At 45.2% G+C, this 18,477-nt stretch overlaps 1 protein-coding gene and 1 non-coding gene across 2 annotated transcripts in view; one reads left to right on the top strand and one right to left on the bottom strand.

Moving 5' to 3' along the window:
• The first annotated feature begins 6,181 nt into the window (after positions 1 to 6,181).
• Positions 6,182 to 18,477, top strand: part of LOC115198604 (wiskott-Aldrich syndrome protein family member 3) — a 67,523-nt gene continuing 55,227 nt past the window's right edge. The window contains 1 exon segment of the mRNA XM_075074289.1: positions 6,182 to 6,452. The gene's annotated coding sequence lies outside the window, so the exon portion shown is untranslated.
• Positions 9,625 to 9,677, bottom strand: LOC115199268 (U7 small nuclear RNA). Its single transcript, XR_003879362.1, has one exon. It is a non-coding gene; the product is annotated as a U7 small nuclear RNA (small nuclear RNA).

Genomic DNA, 18,477 nt, shown 5'->3' with positions numbered 1-18,477 from the left:
TCTGTGTGAGTGAAGTCTCCCTTTTCTCCCTTTTGAATTATTGTTTGTTTGATTGACGCCAGACTAAACTTGTTTGTGCCTTTGAAAGTTAGTTACACTATGTTTATTGTATAAGGGTCCCACAATATAGGCAGTGCGTGTTCTCATATAGGAGAAAATTGTTCATGCAATGATTCATTATCGACGTGACAATGGGCTAGGAACAGAGGAGGCCTCTGCACTTCGCTGGAAGAGCCCGAAGAGAGCAGCATTGTTCCAATTCCAATCCTTCACAGTCCAGCCCTATGTTCCAAATATGAGGCATTAGCGCCACTGTGTGGCGATGTAAAGGAACAACGACCTATAGAGGCATATTAAAGCAAGGGCAGGCATTTATGGGCGGGACTTAGGGGGCCTGGCCCGCCCTAGTTCCTCCTTGCCCCTCCAAATAAAATATTGAAATATTGATTTACTTGACATAGAAGCGCCCTGACAGAAAGAAGCGAGTGAAACCCTATTTCTCAATATGTTTAGACCATGTATCTGATACTATCTGAAAAAATAGAGTATTGATTGTCATACTAATTACTCATGTCTAAATAAAATCGTTCAAAATACTTCACCAGAGAGAATGCCTTAGCCACAGAGGATCATTAGCTTCTTTTAAAAAAATAGCTGTAAATTGTTTCAAATCACAAGCCCACAATTTGGGCAGTGCATGTGGCAATAAGCCTAGTGATTATTGAGTTGCATCTGTCAGTGAAAAGCATCTAAAATATGTGTGAAGATAATAAGTTTTAAGTATAATTTAACATGTTGAGACAAGAAGAAGGGGAAGGAGTGTGGCTAATAGGGTTCAATATTTTCACAGTATTTTAGAAACCTTCCATCCCCATAATAAATCACTTTTCTCCCAGGTAACCCTGTATTTCCCGCCAAAATCAGATTGTCATTCTAAAGCATATAAAGCATATAAATATGTCTGGATTTGATTAGAGCTTTGATCAGTGTGAAAAATCAAGCCTGATGCTACATGAGCCTGATGAACCCTACATTAAAGACATTTTATGATCCCAAACCCCAAAAATCCCAAATGATGGTGCTGTTATCCAATAGGCCTACATAGGCTATGATATACAGTGCCTTCAGAATTTATTCAGACCCCTTGACTTTTTCCTCATTTTGTTACGTTACAGCCTTATTCTAAAATGGATTACATTTTTTTTATCCTCAGCAATCTACCCCATAATGACACAGCGAAAATAGGTTTTTAGAAATATTAGCAAATTTATAAAAATAATTAAAACAGAAATACCTTTACATAGGTATTCAGACCCTTTGCTATGAGACTCAAAATTGAGCTTAGGTGCATCCTGTTTCCATTGATCACCCTTGAGATGTATCTACAACTTGATTGGAGTCCACCTGTGGTAAATTCAATTGATTGGACATGATTTGGAAAGGCACACACCTGTCTATATAAGTTCCCACAGTTGATAGTGCATGTAAGAGCAAAAACAAAGCCATGAGGTCGAAGGAATTGTGTAGAGCTCCGAGACAGAATTGTGTCGAGGCACAGATCTGGGGAAGGGTACCAAAAAATGTCTGCAGCATTGAAGATCCCCAAGACCACAGTGGCCTCCATCACTTTTAAATGGAAGAAGTTTGGAACCACCAAGACTCTTCCTAGAGCTGGCTGCCCGGCCAAACTGAGCAATCGGGGGAGGAGGGCCTTGGTCAGGGAGGTGACCAAGAACCCGATGGTCACTCTGGCAGAGCTCCAGTTCCTCTGGAGATGGGAGAACCTTCCAACAAGGACAACCATCTCTGCAGCACTCCACCAATCAGGACGTTATGGTAGAGTGGCCAGACGGAAGCCACTCCTCAGTAAAAGGCACATTATAGTCCGTTTGGAGTTTGCCAAAAGGCACCTAAAGACTCTCAGACCATGAGAAACAAGATTCTTTGGTCTGATGAAACCAAGATTGAACTCTTTGGCCTGAATGCCAAGCATCACTTCTGGAGGAAACCTGGCACCATCCCTACGGTGAAGCATGGTGGTGGCAGCATCATGCTGTGGGGATGTTTTTCACCGGCAGGAAGACTAGTCAGGATCGAGGCAAAGATGAACGGTGCAAAGTACAGAGAGAACCTTAATGAAAATCTGCTCCAGAGCGCTCAGGACCTCCGACTGGGGTGAAAGTTCACCTTCCAACAGGACAACCACCCTAAGCACACAGCCAAGACAACGCAGGAGTGGGCTCAGGACAAGTCTCTGAATGTCCTTGAATGGCCCAGCCAGAGCCCGGACTTAAACCCGATCTAACATCTCTGGACAGATCTGAAAATAGCTGTGCAGCAACTTTCCCCATCCAACCTGACAGAGCTTGAGAGGATCTGCAGAGAAGAATGGGAGAAACTCCCCAAATACAGGTGTGCCAAGCTTGTAGTGTCATACCCAAGAAGAATCAAGGCTGTTATCGCTGCCAAATGTGCTTGAACAAAGTACTGAGTAAAGGGTCTGAGTAAAATGTGAAAAAAGTCAAGGTGTCAGAATACTTTAAATCTTGAACAGGAATAGGCCTATCAATTTTGGACGCAATTTGAATGGAATTGATTTAGAGAGAAAGACTATGAGAGAGCCGTCATGTGCAGGCTGATTTAAAGCAATGATATTCGAGTGATGTTTGCAGAGTTCACAACCTGCTACACTTGTGAGAAACAAGTTTTGTTATATTTCATAACCATAATTTATGAAATGTGTCAATTCGTTCATGCTCTTTTGTTTGGAGTGCTCCCTGTGAGCAATGAGCATGTGTCTGGTTTCTCTATCCTGATAATGTTGAGGGTGCACGAACACCGGAGCACGCATAGAAGTAGGCCTACCTACCTGGCCTGCTGCATGCAAATGTAGCAAAGTGCCTATTTGGATGTCTGATTTCTGATTGTGTTAGCTCACCACATCCATCACTAATAAGCTGAGCTTTTCAGTCATTTTTTCTTCACCTCACACAGTAAGTCAACAAAGTATTTTTTAAACATTCATTGCAAATTCTAATAGTTCCTCACAATATTTGAAAAAATCTTTCCAACACTCTCCCAGCCTCGATAATCACCAAGCCTCGGTGTGAAAGAGCAAAATATAATGATCTAATTGTTCCACATGTCCTGTGGAGTAGTTGTGAAATACCTGACAATTTTTCCCTTGCACAAAAACAGCTGTCTGTCCAGAGCTCACTGGCCTGGAAACTTAGGGCCTGGAATAGGCTAGTTGACACAATGTTGCAAGTTAGCTAGCAACAGCTTCAGGTCAGACCCAGTTGATTGATTTGATACAGTATTGCACTTCGTTAGTGATAGCTCAATTCATGACAGATACTGTAGAAAGGGAGGCAGACCAGCAGAGTAAAGATACGAATGCCATTGAAAGAACCTACATTTTCATCAGGATATTTTCTTGGCCTTCTGTTTTTATTTGCCTGTTTAGGCCTATGCATTTTACTTAATTGACAACGGAAGTTATAGGCCTACTGCTGCATTGGTCTATAGGCTATCACTGAATTCCATGCACTCATTTATTTAGCCACCAATGGATCCCAGTGTATCAATGTGTCCATATGGCAGAGGCTGGTGCTCTTGCATTAGCTGAATTTTTACTTTTAGATTTTATCATTTTTATTCAGATTTTCATGATTAACAATGACAATGATTTTGAGAACCGAAAACACTATTATTTAAATGAAACTGATCATGTGCAAGCAGATCGGTAGAAACGGTAGGATAAAATGCTTCCCCAATCTTGAAACTCACACACTGCCTATGGTCTTTACTATAACACCCATTAATTAGTGTACTCACGTACGAGGTTTTGCCCCCCTATGGAAATCAAATGCCCATCCAACTGATTCGTTCTGAACGGACCCTGTCTGAAGTTTATAGGCTTAGGACCTATAGGCTGCTTACGAACTATAGGCTGCTGTCTGCTACGCAATGGTATAGCATCCAATACAATGGTATTGCATCCTGCAGCACAAACTAAAAAAGGTTCTGGGACACTGTAAAGTCCATGGAGAATAAGAGCACATCCTCCCAGCTGCCCACTGCACTGGGGCTAGGAAACACTGTCACCACCGATAAATCCACTATAATTGAGAATTTCAATAAGCATTTTTCTACAGCTGGCCATGCTTTCCACCTGGCTACCCCTACCCCGGTCAACAGCCCAGCGCTCCCCACAGCAACTCGCCAAAACCTCCCCCACTTCTCCTTCACCCCAATCCAGATAGCTGTTGTTCTGAAAGAGCTGCAAAATCTGGATCCTTACAAATCAGCCGGACCCTCTCTTTCTAAAATGATCTGCCGAAATTGTTGCAACCCCTATTACTAGCCTGTTCAACCTCTCTTTCGTATCGTCTGAGATTCCCGTAGATTGGAAAGCTGCCGCGGTCATCCCCCTCTTCAAAGGGGGAGACACTCTAGACCAAATCTGCTACAGACCTATATCTATTCTACCCTGCCTTTCTAAGGTCTTAGAAAGCCAAGTTAACAAACAGATCACCGACCATTTCGAATCCCACCATACCTTCTCCGCTATGCAATCTGGTTTCCGAGCTGGTCATGGGTGCACCTCAGCCACGCTCAAGGTCCTAAACGATATCATAACTGCCATCGATAAGAGACATTACTGTGCAGCTGTATTCATCGACCTGGCTAAGTCTTTCGAATCTGTCAACCACAACATTCTTATTGGCAGACTCAACAGCCTTGGTTTCTCAAATGATTGCCTCGCCTGGTTCACCAACTACTTCGCCGATAGAGTTCAGTGTGTCAAATCGGAGGACCTGTTGGACGGTTCTGATTTAGAATATGTGGACAACTACAAATACCTAGGTGTCTGGTTAGACTGTCAACTCTCCTTCCAGACTCACATTAAACATCTCCAATTCAAAATGAAATCTAGAATCGGCTTCCTATTTCGCAACAAAGCATCCTTAACTCATGCTGCCAAACATACCCTCGTAAAACTGACCATCCTACCGATCCTCGACTTCGGCGATGTCATTTACAAAATAGCCTCCAACACTCTACTCAACAAATTGGATGCAGTCTATCACAGTGCCATCTGTTTTGTCACCAAAGCCCCATATACTACCCACCACTGCGACCTGTACGCTCTCGTTGGCTGGCCCTTGCTTCATACTCGTTGCGCTCCAGCAGGTATATGTCACTGGTCACCCCCAAAGCCAATTCCTCCTTTGGTCGTCTTTCCTTCCAGTTCTCTGCTGCCAATGACTGGAACAAACTGCAAAAATCACTAAAGCTGGAGACTCTTACCTCCCTCACTAGCTTTAAGCACCAGCTATCAGAGCAACTCACAGATCACTGCACCTGTACATAGCTCATCTGTAAATAGCCCATCCAACTACCTCATCCCCATACTGTATTTATTTATCTGCTCCTTTGCTCCCCAGTATCTCTACTTGCACATTCATCTTCTGCACATTCTACCATTCCAGTGTTTAATTGCTATATTGTATTTACTTCGCCACCATGGCCTATTTATTGCCTTACCTCTCTTATCCTACCTAATTTGCAAATGCTGTATATATATTCTACTGCATTATTGATTGTATGTTTGTTTATTCCATGTGTAACTCTGTGTTGTTGTATGTGTCGAACTGCTTTGCTTTATCTTGGCCAGGTCGCAGTTGCAAATGAGAACTTGTTCTCAACTGGCCTACCAGGTTAAATAAAGGTGAAATAAAAAAAATAGTGCAGTGGTAGGCAACCCTGGTCGTGGAGTGCCGCAAGCACTTCGTGTTTTTTTATTTAACCGACCTGGAAGACCAGGTATGTTAAATTTAGGCAATCGAAGAACTGGTCAATTAGCGCAGTTGGTCAGGTGTGGTGCCTAGTTTGAACAAAATCCTGCAGTACTCCAGGAACGGGGTTGCCTTCCCCTGCTATAGTTTGAGCATTCGCCTTCCTTTACATTCCTCGTAAATAGGCCAAAGGAGGAAGGGAGTAACACAAACATATTTATTGCACCTCGCGGTACAGTAAAACGTAACCGCGAGAGAAGCAGGGAGCGCTTGCTCATCTCTGTTAACTCGCTCGAGGCTATTAACATGGGGTCGGTCAGTCAAGTCTCGGCTCATCTTGGTTTTCAGTGACACGCATGCGCACTAACAGGTCTCTGGAATCGGATGCAGCTCGCAGTACAAGCTGAGTCGACGCTGCCTTGGTAACGCCACACATGCGGAGCACGAGCAGGGGACCCAGATTTTCCTGATTTCAGAGGCTTCTTCCTACACTCTTCTCCTCCATCCATTCTTCCCTGTTTCTCCCATCAGCAGTCAACTAGGCGGCTGAGCCACAACTGTTATGGACCCGTGGAAATGCAGACAGGGCTGAAAAAGACGGAGTGAAAAATAAAAAAGAAGAAAAGAGAACTTGAAGCGGCGCACAAGCAGGTAGGCTAAAACCTGGTGATTTAAAATCCGCTTTGCTTGTCGTAGCAGACGGTGTAGCAGTGGTCTAACGGTAAATTAGCAACAATAAGGAAATAGCACGTTTGTTGACATGCATTCGTAAGCATGGGTGTGTCGTTCAGATTGCCTGCCTTGCAACAGTAGCGCTGCAAGTATTTATCCGTGAGAAAATGTTAACATTTGTGGCCGATTCATCATGCAATGAATTAAAAAAAGCAGATCAGAATCCGAAACCGAGTATCATTTGATTGGCAGACATGTTCTGGTTCCCTATTGAATTGATTGTTATTTTACCGTTACAGTTCACGGAACTGTTCAGATTATTTCTTTTCGAGTTGATGTATTATTGTGCGTGGTAACAAATATTGACGTTATCTAGGCCTATATCCTAAAATATAGACTTTTTAGTTTAGGCTACTACAGTACAGTGGATTTGACAGCCTGCCGTCCGGCCCGCTCTCCTGTCCAAAACAAGTGGCCATCGTTGAAGTCTAGAACAGACTAGACCTAGTATTCCCTGAATAAGTATTCAAGCACAGGTACTGGTTCGGGGAGTAGGTGCCAGTAGGGGCATAGGCTACACTAGTAGTGTATCACCAGCTTGGTTCAAGGGTTTAGTGTAACAGATTATTCTCGGTAGAGCCTGACTCACTGTCAACAACCTTTACCAGACCGGCCACTGCTGTTGTTATCTCATGCTGTCCAAATAAAGTTTCACAATGTGTCAAACATTCTGTTGTAGAATGTTGTTTTTGTGGGTACTTTGTTGTTTTATTAATGTTTTTATTGTTGTGTAGACTAACTAGTGCTTTGTAACATTTAACCACTGTTTTGCTGGTGGCTTCTCCTGAATACAGCTTGAATAACCTTTTCAAGAGGTTAGGGAGATAAAGCTTATTTAGTGTAAACGGACGCCTGATTTTTGTAATTATAGGTTCATGATAATGTTATTTGTGAGTGAAAGGGCTCGAAAACGGCTTGATATTATCTCATTAAATTGTTAGACGTTTTGTAAAAGATGAATTGATCTGAATTGTTAGAATTGTTAGATGATATCCTTCACTATGAGCACAAGCTGTTGAAAATACGCCTTTTTGTTTCAAAAGATGTTGAAAAGGCTTATAGTTACAGTATTAGCCATGTAACAGTTGAAGACAGTTATTAAACAATTGACCCTTTGCTAAGCCCCGCACAAGAATTTTGGGAAACCAATCGCAGCGCTCAAAGGGATAGCAACTATCGTCTAGTCCGACACCTCAGCAGAGGTGGAACAACAGGTTAAAATGGTGTGGCAAAATTCATGTCTTTTAAAGGAAAAACTCCAGGCCCCAGATCTCATGACCTGGTCAGGTAAAACTCTTGGTCCTATTCGTAGGCTATGACAAAAGTTTATTATTATAGATAGCTTCCCTTTTCAGCTGTGCTATGACTAGGGTTTTTGTTGAGAATTGGAAACACTTCCAGAGAACCTACCATCCTTTTACTCCCTCCTCTCTACATTAGCTTCCTCTGTATTCCCTGCTAAAACCACTTTCTATCACTAAATTTCAAGCTTCTGCCTCTAACCCTAGGAATCTCTCTTCCACCTTCTTAATCCTCCACCCCCCTCGTTGCCGACGACTTTGTCAAACAAGTTGACGACATCCACTCCTCATTCACTCATCCTATTGAGTCCACTGGTCCCACTCACTCAGAACTACCCTACGCCTTGACATATATCTCCCCTCTCTCTCCAGATGAAATTCTGCAACTAGTGAGGTCCGGCAGCCCGACAACTTTCCCGCTCGACCCCATCCCCTCGTCCCTTCTCCAGACCATCTCTGGAGACCTCCCATTCCCCACTTCCCTCATCAACTCATCCCCTCTGACTTTAGAATTGCCAGAGTCACTCCCCTCCTCAAGAAACCAACACATCCCTCTGATATCAAAAATGACAGACGGGTATCTCTTCTTTGTTTTCTATAACCTGATGTCTCTGAACAACTCTCTCGCTATCTCTCTCAGAACAATCTTCTTGACCCTAACCAGTCAGGCTTCAAGACGGGTCACTCAACCTAGACGGCTCTTCTCTCTGTCATGGAGGCTCTCCACACTGCCAAAGCTGACTCTCTCTCTCTCTTCTGTTCTCATCCCCCATAGATCTATCCGTTGCCTTCGACACCATGAACCATCAAATCTTCCTCTGCACCTTCTCAGGGCTGGGTGTCTCAGGCTCTGCACACTTTTTGATTGCATCCTACCTGGCAAGCCAGTCCTACCAGGTGTTGTGGAGAGGATCTGTGTCTGCACCACGTACTCTCACTACTGGTGTCCCCCAGATCTCGGTTCTAGTGAGGTCCTCTTCTCTGTATAAACCAAGTCACTCGGCTCTGTCATATCCTCACATGGTCTCTCCTATCATTGCTATGCGGATGACACTCAACTACTTTTCTCCTTCCCCCCTTCTGACACCCAGGTGGCGACACGTATCTCTGTGTGCCTGGCAGATATCTCAGCTTGGATGTCGGCCCACCACCTCAAGCTTGACCTCAACAAGACAGAGCTGTTCTTCCTCCTGGGGAAGGCCTGCCCTCTCCAAGACCTCTCCATCACGGTTGACAACTCCAGTGTCCCCCTCCCTGAGTGCAAGGAACCTTGGCATGACACTGGACAACACCTTGTCGTTCTCTGGAAACATCAAAGCAGTGTCTCGCTCACGCAGGAAGCGGCGCAGTTCCTAATCCAGGCACTTGTCATCTCCCATCTGGACTACTGCAACTCACTGTTGGCTGGGCTCCCCGCTTGTGCCATCAAACCCCTGCAACTTATTCAGAACACTGTAGCCCGGTGTTCAACGTTCCCAAGTTCTTCAATGTCTCCGTGCTCCTCTGCACATTCTACTGGTTTCCAGTCGAAGCTTGCATCCACTACAAGACCATGGTACTTGCCTACGGAGCATCAAGAGGACCTGCCCCTGTTTTTGCATACTTTACTGTAGTATTCACTATGTAGTGATTTTGTGGACTACAGTGTAGTATTTACAGTTTACTATAGTACAAATAGTGTAGTAAAAAAAGAGTAGTGTATATATTATATAAATTACTGTAGTGATTTTGCAGAATGTAGTATACTGTAGTGTTTTTTTTGTGTGTGTGTGTCGTCTAACAATAAAGTTGGGGGCTTTCTCCTTGAGGAAACCTACTAGAGAAATACAAAAATAGCACATTTTCCATAACCTGAAGGTAGGTGGGACTGGGTTATGAATGGAGAGTTCAGAGCAATTGCTTTTTTCTATAACTTGTATAGAACACAATATATGGACTATACTTGGCATGTAGGTTTCTTACTTATGGGTGCCACAAACTGGGCTATGGAGGAGGGGAATGGGCAGGGTATATGCAAATTAAATACTGTAGTATTTACTATAAGTAACATTGTTTTTGCGAACTGTAGAGTTTTTTTTTTTTGACATGTATGTAGCATTTAGAACAGTGTTCTACAGTATACTATAACATTCTATACTGAGTACTACATATGATTGAGGGATACTTCAGTGTGTAGTATACTGTAATTTACTACAGAATTCTATAGTAAGTACTGTAGTATTATGTGGATCAGCTCAGGTACTGTACTCTGAAGTTCATAGTCAATGCATTTACAATGGGGGAAGTCGATGCATTTTCAGTAGGGGGTAGATGATAGCACAGGGTGCACATATGGTCAAGAGGCCCATGTTCTGGTGACTGGTTTTCCCAGCTACTGTAAGTTGAAAACAACTTAGTAGTGTTGGGTGTAGGGTTGCACATTTTGGGGAATATTCAGTGGTGGAAACTTTCATATGCAAATTAATAATAATACCATTTAAATGTAATGTTTTTTGCATTGAATATATTTACCATATATGGAAACAGAAACCTTCTACCTTATCATAAGTAAACCTAATTGCAAATTATTAAATCCTTCCAATAGAAATAAAAAAATATTAATTTAGTTACAAATTGAACTTTAATTAAATGAGTTGACTCTTCACATGGGATGATTTCACTGAACAATAAAAGAAAGGGAATATTGAATGAGCCCCAGTGATCCATCGCATCTCCCCAAAATGTTTTCAACATACATCTGTGAAATAATAGTCTAGAAACTAAAGCTTTGGTTGTCTTCCTCTCAGGCTTCCATGTCTTCTCCCTGGACCTCCTCAATGTCCACCTCTTTTTTTTATTAGAATTTTTATTTTATTTTAAAACCTTTATTTAACCAGGAAGGCAAGTTGAGAACAAGTTCTCATTTACAACTGCGACCTGGCCAAGATAAAGCAAAGCAGTTCGACACATATAACAACATAGTTACACATGGAGTAAAACAAATATACAGTCAATAATACAGTAGAAAAATAAGTCTATATACAATGTGAGCAAATGAGGTGAGATAAGGGAGGTAAAGGCAATAAATAGGCCATGGTGGTGAAGTAAATACAATATAGCAATTAAAACACTGGAATGGTAGATTTGACAGTAGATGATGTGCAAAGTAGAAATACTGGGGTGCAAAGGAGCAAAATAAATACAGTAGTGGAAGGAGTAGTTTGGGCTATTTATAGATGGGCTATGTACAGGTGCAGTGATCTGTGAGCTGCTCTGACAGCTGGTACTTAAAGCTAGTGAGGGAGATAAGTGTTTCTAGTTTCAGAGATTTTTGTAGTTCGTTCCAGTCATTAGCAGCAGAGAACTGGAAGGAGAGGCGGCCAAAGGAGGATTTGGCTTTGGGGGTGACAAGTGAGATATACCTGCTGGAACGCGTGCTACGGGTGGGTACAGCTATGGTGACCAGCGAGCAGAGATAAGGCGGGACTTTACCTAGTAGGGTCTTGTAGATGACCTGGAGCCAGTGGGTTTGGCGACGAATATGAAGCGAGGGACAGCCAACGAGAGTATACAGGTCGCAGTGGTGGGTAGTATATGGGGCTTTGGTGACAAAACGGATGGCACTGTGAAAGACTGCATCCAATTTGTTGAGTAGGGTGTTGGAGGCTATTTTGTAAATGACATTGCCGAAGTCGAGGATCGGTAATATGGTCAGATTTATGAGGGTATGTTTGGCAGCATGAGTGAAGGATGCTTTGTTGCGAAATAGGAAGCCAATTCTAGATTTAACTTTGGATTGGAGATGTTTTATGTGTGTCTGGAAGGAGAGTTGACAGTCTAACCAGACACCTAGTTATTTGTATTTGTCCACATATTCTAAGTCACAACCGTCCAGAGTAGTGATGCTGGACGGGCGGGCAGGTGCAGGCAGCGATCGGTTGAAGAGCATGCATTTAGTTTTACTTGTATTTAAGAGCAGTTGTAGGCCACGGAAGGAGAGTTGTATGGCATTGAAGCTCATCTGGGGGGTTGTTAACACAGTGTCCAAAGAAGGGCCAGAAGTATACAGAATGGTGTCGTCTGCGTAGAGGTGGATCAGAGACTCACCAGCAGCAAGAGCGACATCATTGATATACACAGAGAAGAGAGTCGGCCCAAGAATTGAACCCTGTGGTACCCCCATAGAGACAGGCCAGAGGCCCGGACAACAGGCCCTCAGATTTGACACACTGAACTCTGTCGGAGAAGTAGTTGGTGAACCAGTCGAGGCAATCATTTGAGAAACCAAGGCTGTTGAGTATGCTGATGAGGATGTGGTGTATGACAGAGCCGAAAGCCTTGGCCAGGTCGATCATTACGGCTGCACAGTACTGTTTCTTATCGATGGCAGTTAAGATATCGTTTAGGACCTTGAGCGTGGCTGAGGTACACCCATGACCAGCTCTGAAACCAGATTGCATAGCGAAGATGGTACGGTGGGATTTGAAATGGTCGGTGATCTGTTTGTTAACTTGGCTTTCGAAGACCTTAGAAAGGCAGGGTAGGATACATATAGGTCTGTAGCAGTTTGGGTCAAGAGTGTCCTCCTCTTTTAAGAGGGGGATGACCGCAGCTGCTTTCCAATCTTTGGGAATCTTAGGCGACACGAAAGAGGTTTAACAGGCGAGTAATAGGGGTTGTAGCAATTTCGGCAGGTAATTTTAGAAAGAAAGGGTCCAGATTGTCTAGCCCGGCTGATTTGTGGGGGTCCAGATTTTGCAGCTCTTTCAGAACATCAGCTGACTGGATTGGGAGAAGGAGAAATGGGGAAGGCTTGGGTGAGTTGCTGTGGGGGTGCAGTGCTGTTGACCGGGGTAGGGGTGGCCAGGTGGAAAGCATGGCCAGCCGTAGTAAAATGCTTATTGAAATTCTCAATTATAGTGGATTTATTGGTGGTTAGAGTTTTCTATCCTCAGTGCAGTGGGCAGCTGGTAGGAAGTGCTCTTATTCTCCATGGACTTTACAATGTCCCAGAACTTTTTTGAGTTTGTTGCAGGAAGCAAATTTCTGCTTGAAAAAGCTAGCCTTGGCTTTTTTAACTGCCTGTGTATATTGGTTTCTAACTTCCCTAAAAAGTTGCATTTCACAGGGGCTGTTCAATGCTAATGCAGAACGCCACAGGATCTTTTTGTGTTGGTTAAGGGCAGTCAGGTCTGGAGAGAACCAAGGGCTATATCTGTTCCTGCTTCTAAATTTCTTGAATGGGGCATGCTTATTTAAGATGGTGAGGACAGCGTATTTTTTTTTTTTTAAACAGGCATCCTCTACTGACGGGATGAGGTCGATATCCTTCCAGGATACCCGGGCCAGGTCGATTAGAAAGGCCTGCTCGCTGAAGTGTTTCAGGGAGCGTTTGATAGTGAAGAGTGGAGGTCGTTTGACCGCTGACCCATTACGGATGCAGGCAATGAGGCAGTGATCGCTGAGATCTTGGTTGAAAACAGCAGAGGTGTATTTAGAGGGCAAGTTGGTTAGGATGATATCTATGAGGGTGCCCGTGTTTACGGCATTGGGGTTGTACCTGGTAGGTTCATTGATAATTTGTGTGAGATTGAGGGCATCAAATTTAGATTGTAGGATGGCCGGGGTGTTAAGTATGTCACGGTTTAGGTCACCTAGCAGCACGAGCTCTGAAGATAGATGGGGGGCAATCAGTTCACATATGGTATCCAGAGCACAGCTGGGGGCAGAGGGTGGTCTATAGCAGGCGGCAACGGTGAGAGACTTGTTTTTAGAGAGGTGGATTTTTAAAAGTAGAAGTTCAAATTGTTTGGGTGCAGACCTGGATAGTAGGACAGAACTCTGCAGGCTATCTCTGCAGTAGAATACAACACCGCCCCCTTTTGCCGTTCTATCTTGTCTGAAAATGTTGTAGTTCGGGATGGAGATTTTAGAGTTATTGGTGGTCTTCCTAAGCCAGGATTCAGACACGGCTAAGACATCCGGGTTGGCAGAGTGTGCTAAAGCAGTGAATAAAACAAACTTAGGGAGGAGGCTTCTAATGTTAACATGCATGAAACCAAGGCTTTTACGGTTACAGAAGTCATCAAAAGAGAGCGCCTGGGGAATAGGAGTGGAGCTAGGCACTGCAGGGCCTGGATTCATCTCTACATCGCCAGATGAACAGAGGAGGAGCAGGATAAGGGTACGGCTAAAAGCCATGAGAATTGGACGTCTAGGACGTCCGGAACAGAGTAAAAGGAGCCGGTTTCTGGGGGTGATAAAATAGATTCAAGGTATTACATTTACATTTACGTCATTTAGCAGACGCTCTTATCCAGAGCGACTTACAAATTGGTGCATTCACCTTATGATATCCAGTGGAACATCCACTTTACAATAGTATATCTTTTTGGGGGGTGGAGGGTAGGAGGGGAGGGTTAGAAGGATTACTGAATCCTATCCCAGGTATTCCTTAAAGAGGTGGGGTTTCAGGTGTCTCCGGAAGGTGGTGATTGACTCCGCTGTCCTGGCATCGTGAGGGAGCTTGTTCCACCATTGGGGTGCCAGAGCAGCGAACAGTTTTGACTGGGCTGAGCGGGAACTGTGCTTCCGCAGAGGAAGGGAGGTGAGCAGGCCAGAGGTGGATGAATGCAGTGCCCTTCTTTGGGCGTAGGGACTGATCAGAGCCTGAAGGTAAGCACCATGGACTTGTAGCAGATGCGAGCTTCAACTGGAAGCCAGTGGAGTGTGCGGAGGAGCAGGGTGACGTGAGAGAACTTGAAGGTTGAACACCAGACGGGCTGCGGCGTTCTGGATGAGTTGTAGGGATTTAATGGCACAGGCAGGGAGCCCCGCCAACAGCGAGTTGCAGTAACCCAGACGGGAGATGACAAGTGCCTGGATTAGGACCTGCGCTGCTTCCTGTGTGAGGCAGGGTTGTACTCTGCGAATGTTGTGGAGCATGAAAACCTACAGGATCGGGTCACCGCCATGATGTTAACGGAGAACGACAGGGTGTTGTCCAGGGTCACACCAAGGCTCTTAGCACTCTGGGAGGAGGACACAATGGAGTTGTCAACCGTGATGGCGAGATCATGGAACGGGCAGTCCTTCCCCGGGAGGAAGAGCAGCTCCGTCTTGCCGAGGTTCAGCTTGAGGTGGTGATCCGTCATCCACACTGATATGTCTGCCAGACATGCAGAGATGCGATTCGCCACCTGGTTATCAGAAGGGGGAAAGGAGAAGATTAATTGTGTGTCATCTGCGTAGCAATGATAGGAGAGACCATGTGAGGATATGACAGAGCCAAGTGACTTGGTGTATAGCGAGAATAGGAGAGGGCCTAGAACTGAGCCCTGGGGGACACCAGTGGTGAGAGCACGTGGTGCGGAGACGGATTCTCGCCACGCCACCTAGTAGGAGCGACCTGTCAGGTAGGACGCAATCCAAGAGTGAGCCGCGCCGGAGATGCCCAACTCGGAGAGGGTGGAGAGGAGGATCTGATGGTTCACAGTATCAAAGGCAGAAGATGGGTCTAGAAGGATGAGAGCAGAGGAGAGAGAGTTAGCTTTAGCAGTGCGGAGAGCCTCCGTGACACAGAGAAGATCAGTCTCAGTTGACTGACCAGTCTTGAAACCTGACTGATTTGGATCAAGAAGGTCATTCTGAGAGAGATAGCAAGAGAGCTGGCCAAGGACGGAACGCTCAAGAGTTTGAGAGAAAAGAAAGAAGGGATACTGGTCTGTAGTTGTTGACATCGGAGGGATCGAGTGTAGGTTTTTTGAGAAGGAGTGCAACTCTCGCTCTCTTGAAGACGGAAGGGACGTAGCCAGTGGTCAAGGATGAGTTGATGAGCGAGGTGAGGTAAGGGAGAAGGTCTCCGGAAATGGTCTGGAGAAGAGAGGAGGGGATAGGGTCAAGCGGGCAGGTTGTTGGGCGGCCGGCCGTCACAAGTCGCAAGATTTCATCTGGAGAGAGGGGAGAAAGAGGTCAAAGCATAGGGTAGGGCAATGTGAGCAGGACCAGCGGTGTCGTTTGACTTAACAAACGAGGATCGGATGTCGTCAACCTTCTTTTCAAAATGGTTGACAAAGTCATCCGCAGAGAGGGAGGAGGGGGGGAGGAGGATTCAGGAGGGAGGAGAAGGTGGCAAAGAGCTTCCTAGGGTTAGAGGCAGATGCTTGGAATTTAGAGTGGTAGAAAGTGGCTTTAGCAGCAGAAACAGAGGAAGAAAATGTGGAGAGGAGGGAGTGAAAAGATGCCAGGTCCGCAGGGAGGCTAGTTTTCCTCCATTTCCGCTCTGTGAGCTCGCAATGAGTCGTCAAGCCACGGAGCAGGAGGGGAGGACAGAGCCGGCCGGGGGGGATAGGGGACATAGAGAGTCAAAGGATGCACAAAGGGAGGAGAGGAGAGTTGAGGAGGCAGAATCAGGAGATTGGTTGGAGAAGGATTGAGCAGAGGGAAGAGATGATAGGATGGAAGAGGAGAGAGTAGCAGGAGAGAGAGAGAGCGAAGGTTGCGACGGCGCAATACCATCTGAGTAGGGGTAGAGTGAGTAGTGTTGGAGAAGAGCAAGAGGGAAAAGGATACAAGGTAGTGGTCGGAGACTTGGAGGGGAGTTGCAGTGAGATTAGTAGAAGAACAGCATCTAGAAAAGATGAGGTCAAGCGTATTGCCTGCCTTGTGAGTAGGGGGGACGGTGAGAGGGTGAGGTCAAAAGAGGAGAGGAGTAGAAAGGAGGCAGAGAGAAATGAGTCAAAGGTAGACGTAGGGAGGTTAAAGTCACCCAGAATTGTGAGGGGTGAGCCATCCTCAGGAAAGGAACTTATCAAGGCATCAAGCTCATTGATGAACTCTCCAAGGGAACCTGGAGGGCGATAAATGATAAGGATGTTAAGCTTGAATGGGCTAGTGACTGTGACCGCATGGAATTCAAAGGAGGAGATAGACAGATGGGTCAGGGGAGAAAGAGAGAATGTCCACTTGGGAGAGATGAGGATTCCAGTGCCACCACCCCACTGACCAGATGCTCCCGGGGTATGCGAGAACACGTGGTCAGACGAGGAGAGAGCAGTAGGAGTAGCAGTGGTTTCTGTGGTAATCCATGTTTCCGTCAGCGCAAGAAGTCGAGGGACTGGAGGGTAGCATAGGCTGAGATGAACTCTGCCTTGTTGGCCGCAGACTGGCAGTTCCAGAGGCTGCCGGAGACCTGGAATTCCACGTGGGTCGTGCGCGCTGTGACCACCAGGTTAGAGTGGCAGCGGCCATGTGGTGTGAAGCGTTTGTGTGGCCTGTGCAGAGAGGAGAGAACAGGGATAGACAGACACATAGTGGAGAGGCTACGCTAATGCAAAGGAGATTGGAATGAAAATGAACTAAACAACTGGGGAAGCGAGAGAGCACGGCCTCCCTCACTAACCATTCACTGAAACACTCAAATATAACTTTTCCAACATCCACTTTAGAAATTATAATTGATGTAAACTACAGTGGTTCAATGTTTCCAGGAATAGGCTCAAACTTAGTTTATTCAGCTAGATAACTTGGTACAGTATTCTTCCGTGAAACCCACCCAGTGCACCGTGTCCTATGACGCCATAGCTAACTAGCATGCTAGCATCCAATAACACATAGTTAGCACCAATACTTGGTTACAACAAACTACCAGTGGATCATTCGTGTTCGTGTCTAGTTCCTTTCATAACGCAGAAGTAATTAAACTTTGGCTAGCTAACACAAAGTCAGTCCTGCTAGCTACACAAGTGGACTACACAACTCGAAAGTTCAGAAAGTTAAGCTTACATTGCAAATATCTTATTGACTAAAAATGATACAGTACTGCTAGCTGCTAGAGTTGGCTAGCTAGCAGTGGCTGCGTTTACCTTAGTTTTTTTATATTTGATACATAGACAGCTATGTAGCTAGCTAACATTACACTATTCAAATCGTTCCGTTGTAATGTATTTAGTTTCTACAGGTATTGTCTACAGACAAAGGTATGGTAGGATGTGAATACAGTGGAGGTAAACCTAGGCATTGAGTGATGATGAAAGAGAGTCTCTAGAAACATCATTGAAATCAGGTGGTCATCGCATGTGTGGGTGGTGGAACTGAAGGGTTGGATAAGGTATAATGAGCAGGGCTAGAGTCTCTACAGTGAAATAAGCCAATAAACACTAACCAGAACAGCAGTGGACAAGGCATATTGACAATAAGGAGAGGCATGCTTAGCCGAGGGATCATAAGGGTCCAGTGAGTAGTGAGGTTGGTTGGGATCACGGCGATTCAGACAGCTAGCCGAGCCATGGGTAGCAAGCTAGCAGAAGATGGAGGTCTGTTTTTAGCCACCCATGCGTTTCCGTCGGTAGATTAGTGGGTTCCGTGTGGTAGAGGGGACCAATCCAATTGTCAAAATAGTTATAGTTATAGTGGCCCAAAAAGATTGTTCGATAGACCTGTTCAGATAGCAGCCGATATGATCAAGACAGCTAACGATTAGCGGCCGCAGTTAGCAGATAGGCGTTCAGGTTACGTTGCGATGGAGGGGCCAGTTGAATAACTCCCTCGGGCAGATAACGTCGGAATTCCAGTCGTCAAGGCCCGGTGGGGCTCCGCATCGGCAGTAAAACGGGTCCGGATAGGTGATTGTAGCCCAGGAGTGGCTGATGGAACACTTCAGCTGG

Source organism: Salmo trutta, chromosome 8 (assembly GCF_901001165.1).
Source record: "Salmo trutta chromosome 8, fSalTru1.1, whole genome shotgun sequence".
NCBI lineage: Eukaryota > Metazoa > Chordata > Actinopteri > Salmoniformes > Salmonidae > Salmo > Salmo trutta.
This window is presented reverse-complemented; position numbering and strand designations above follow the sequence as displayed.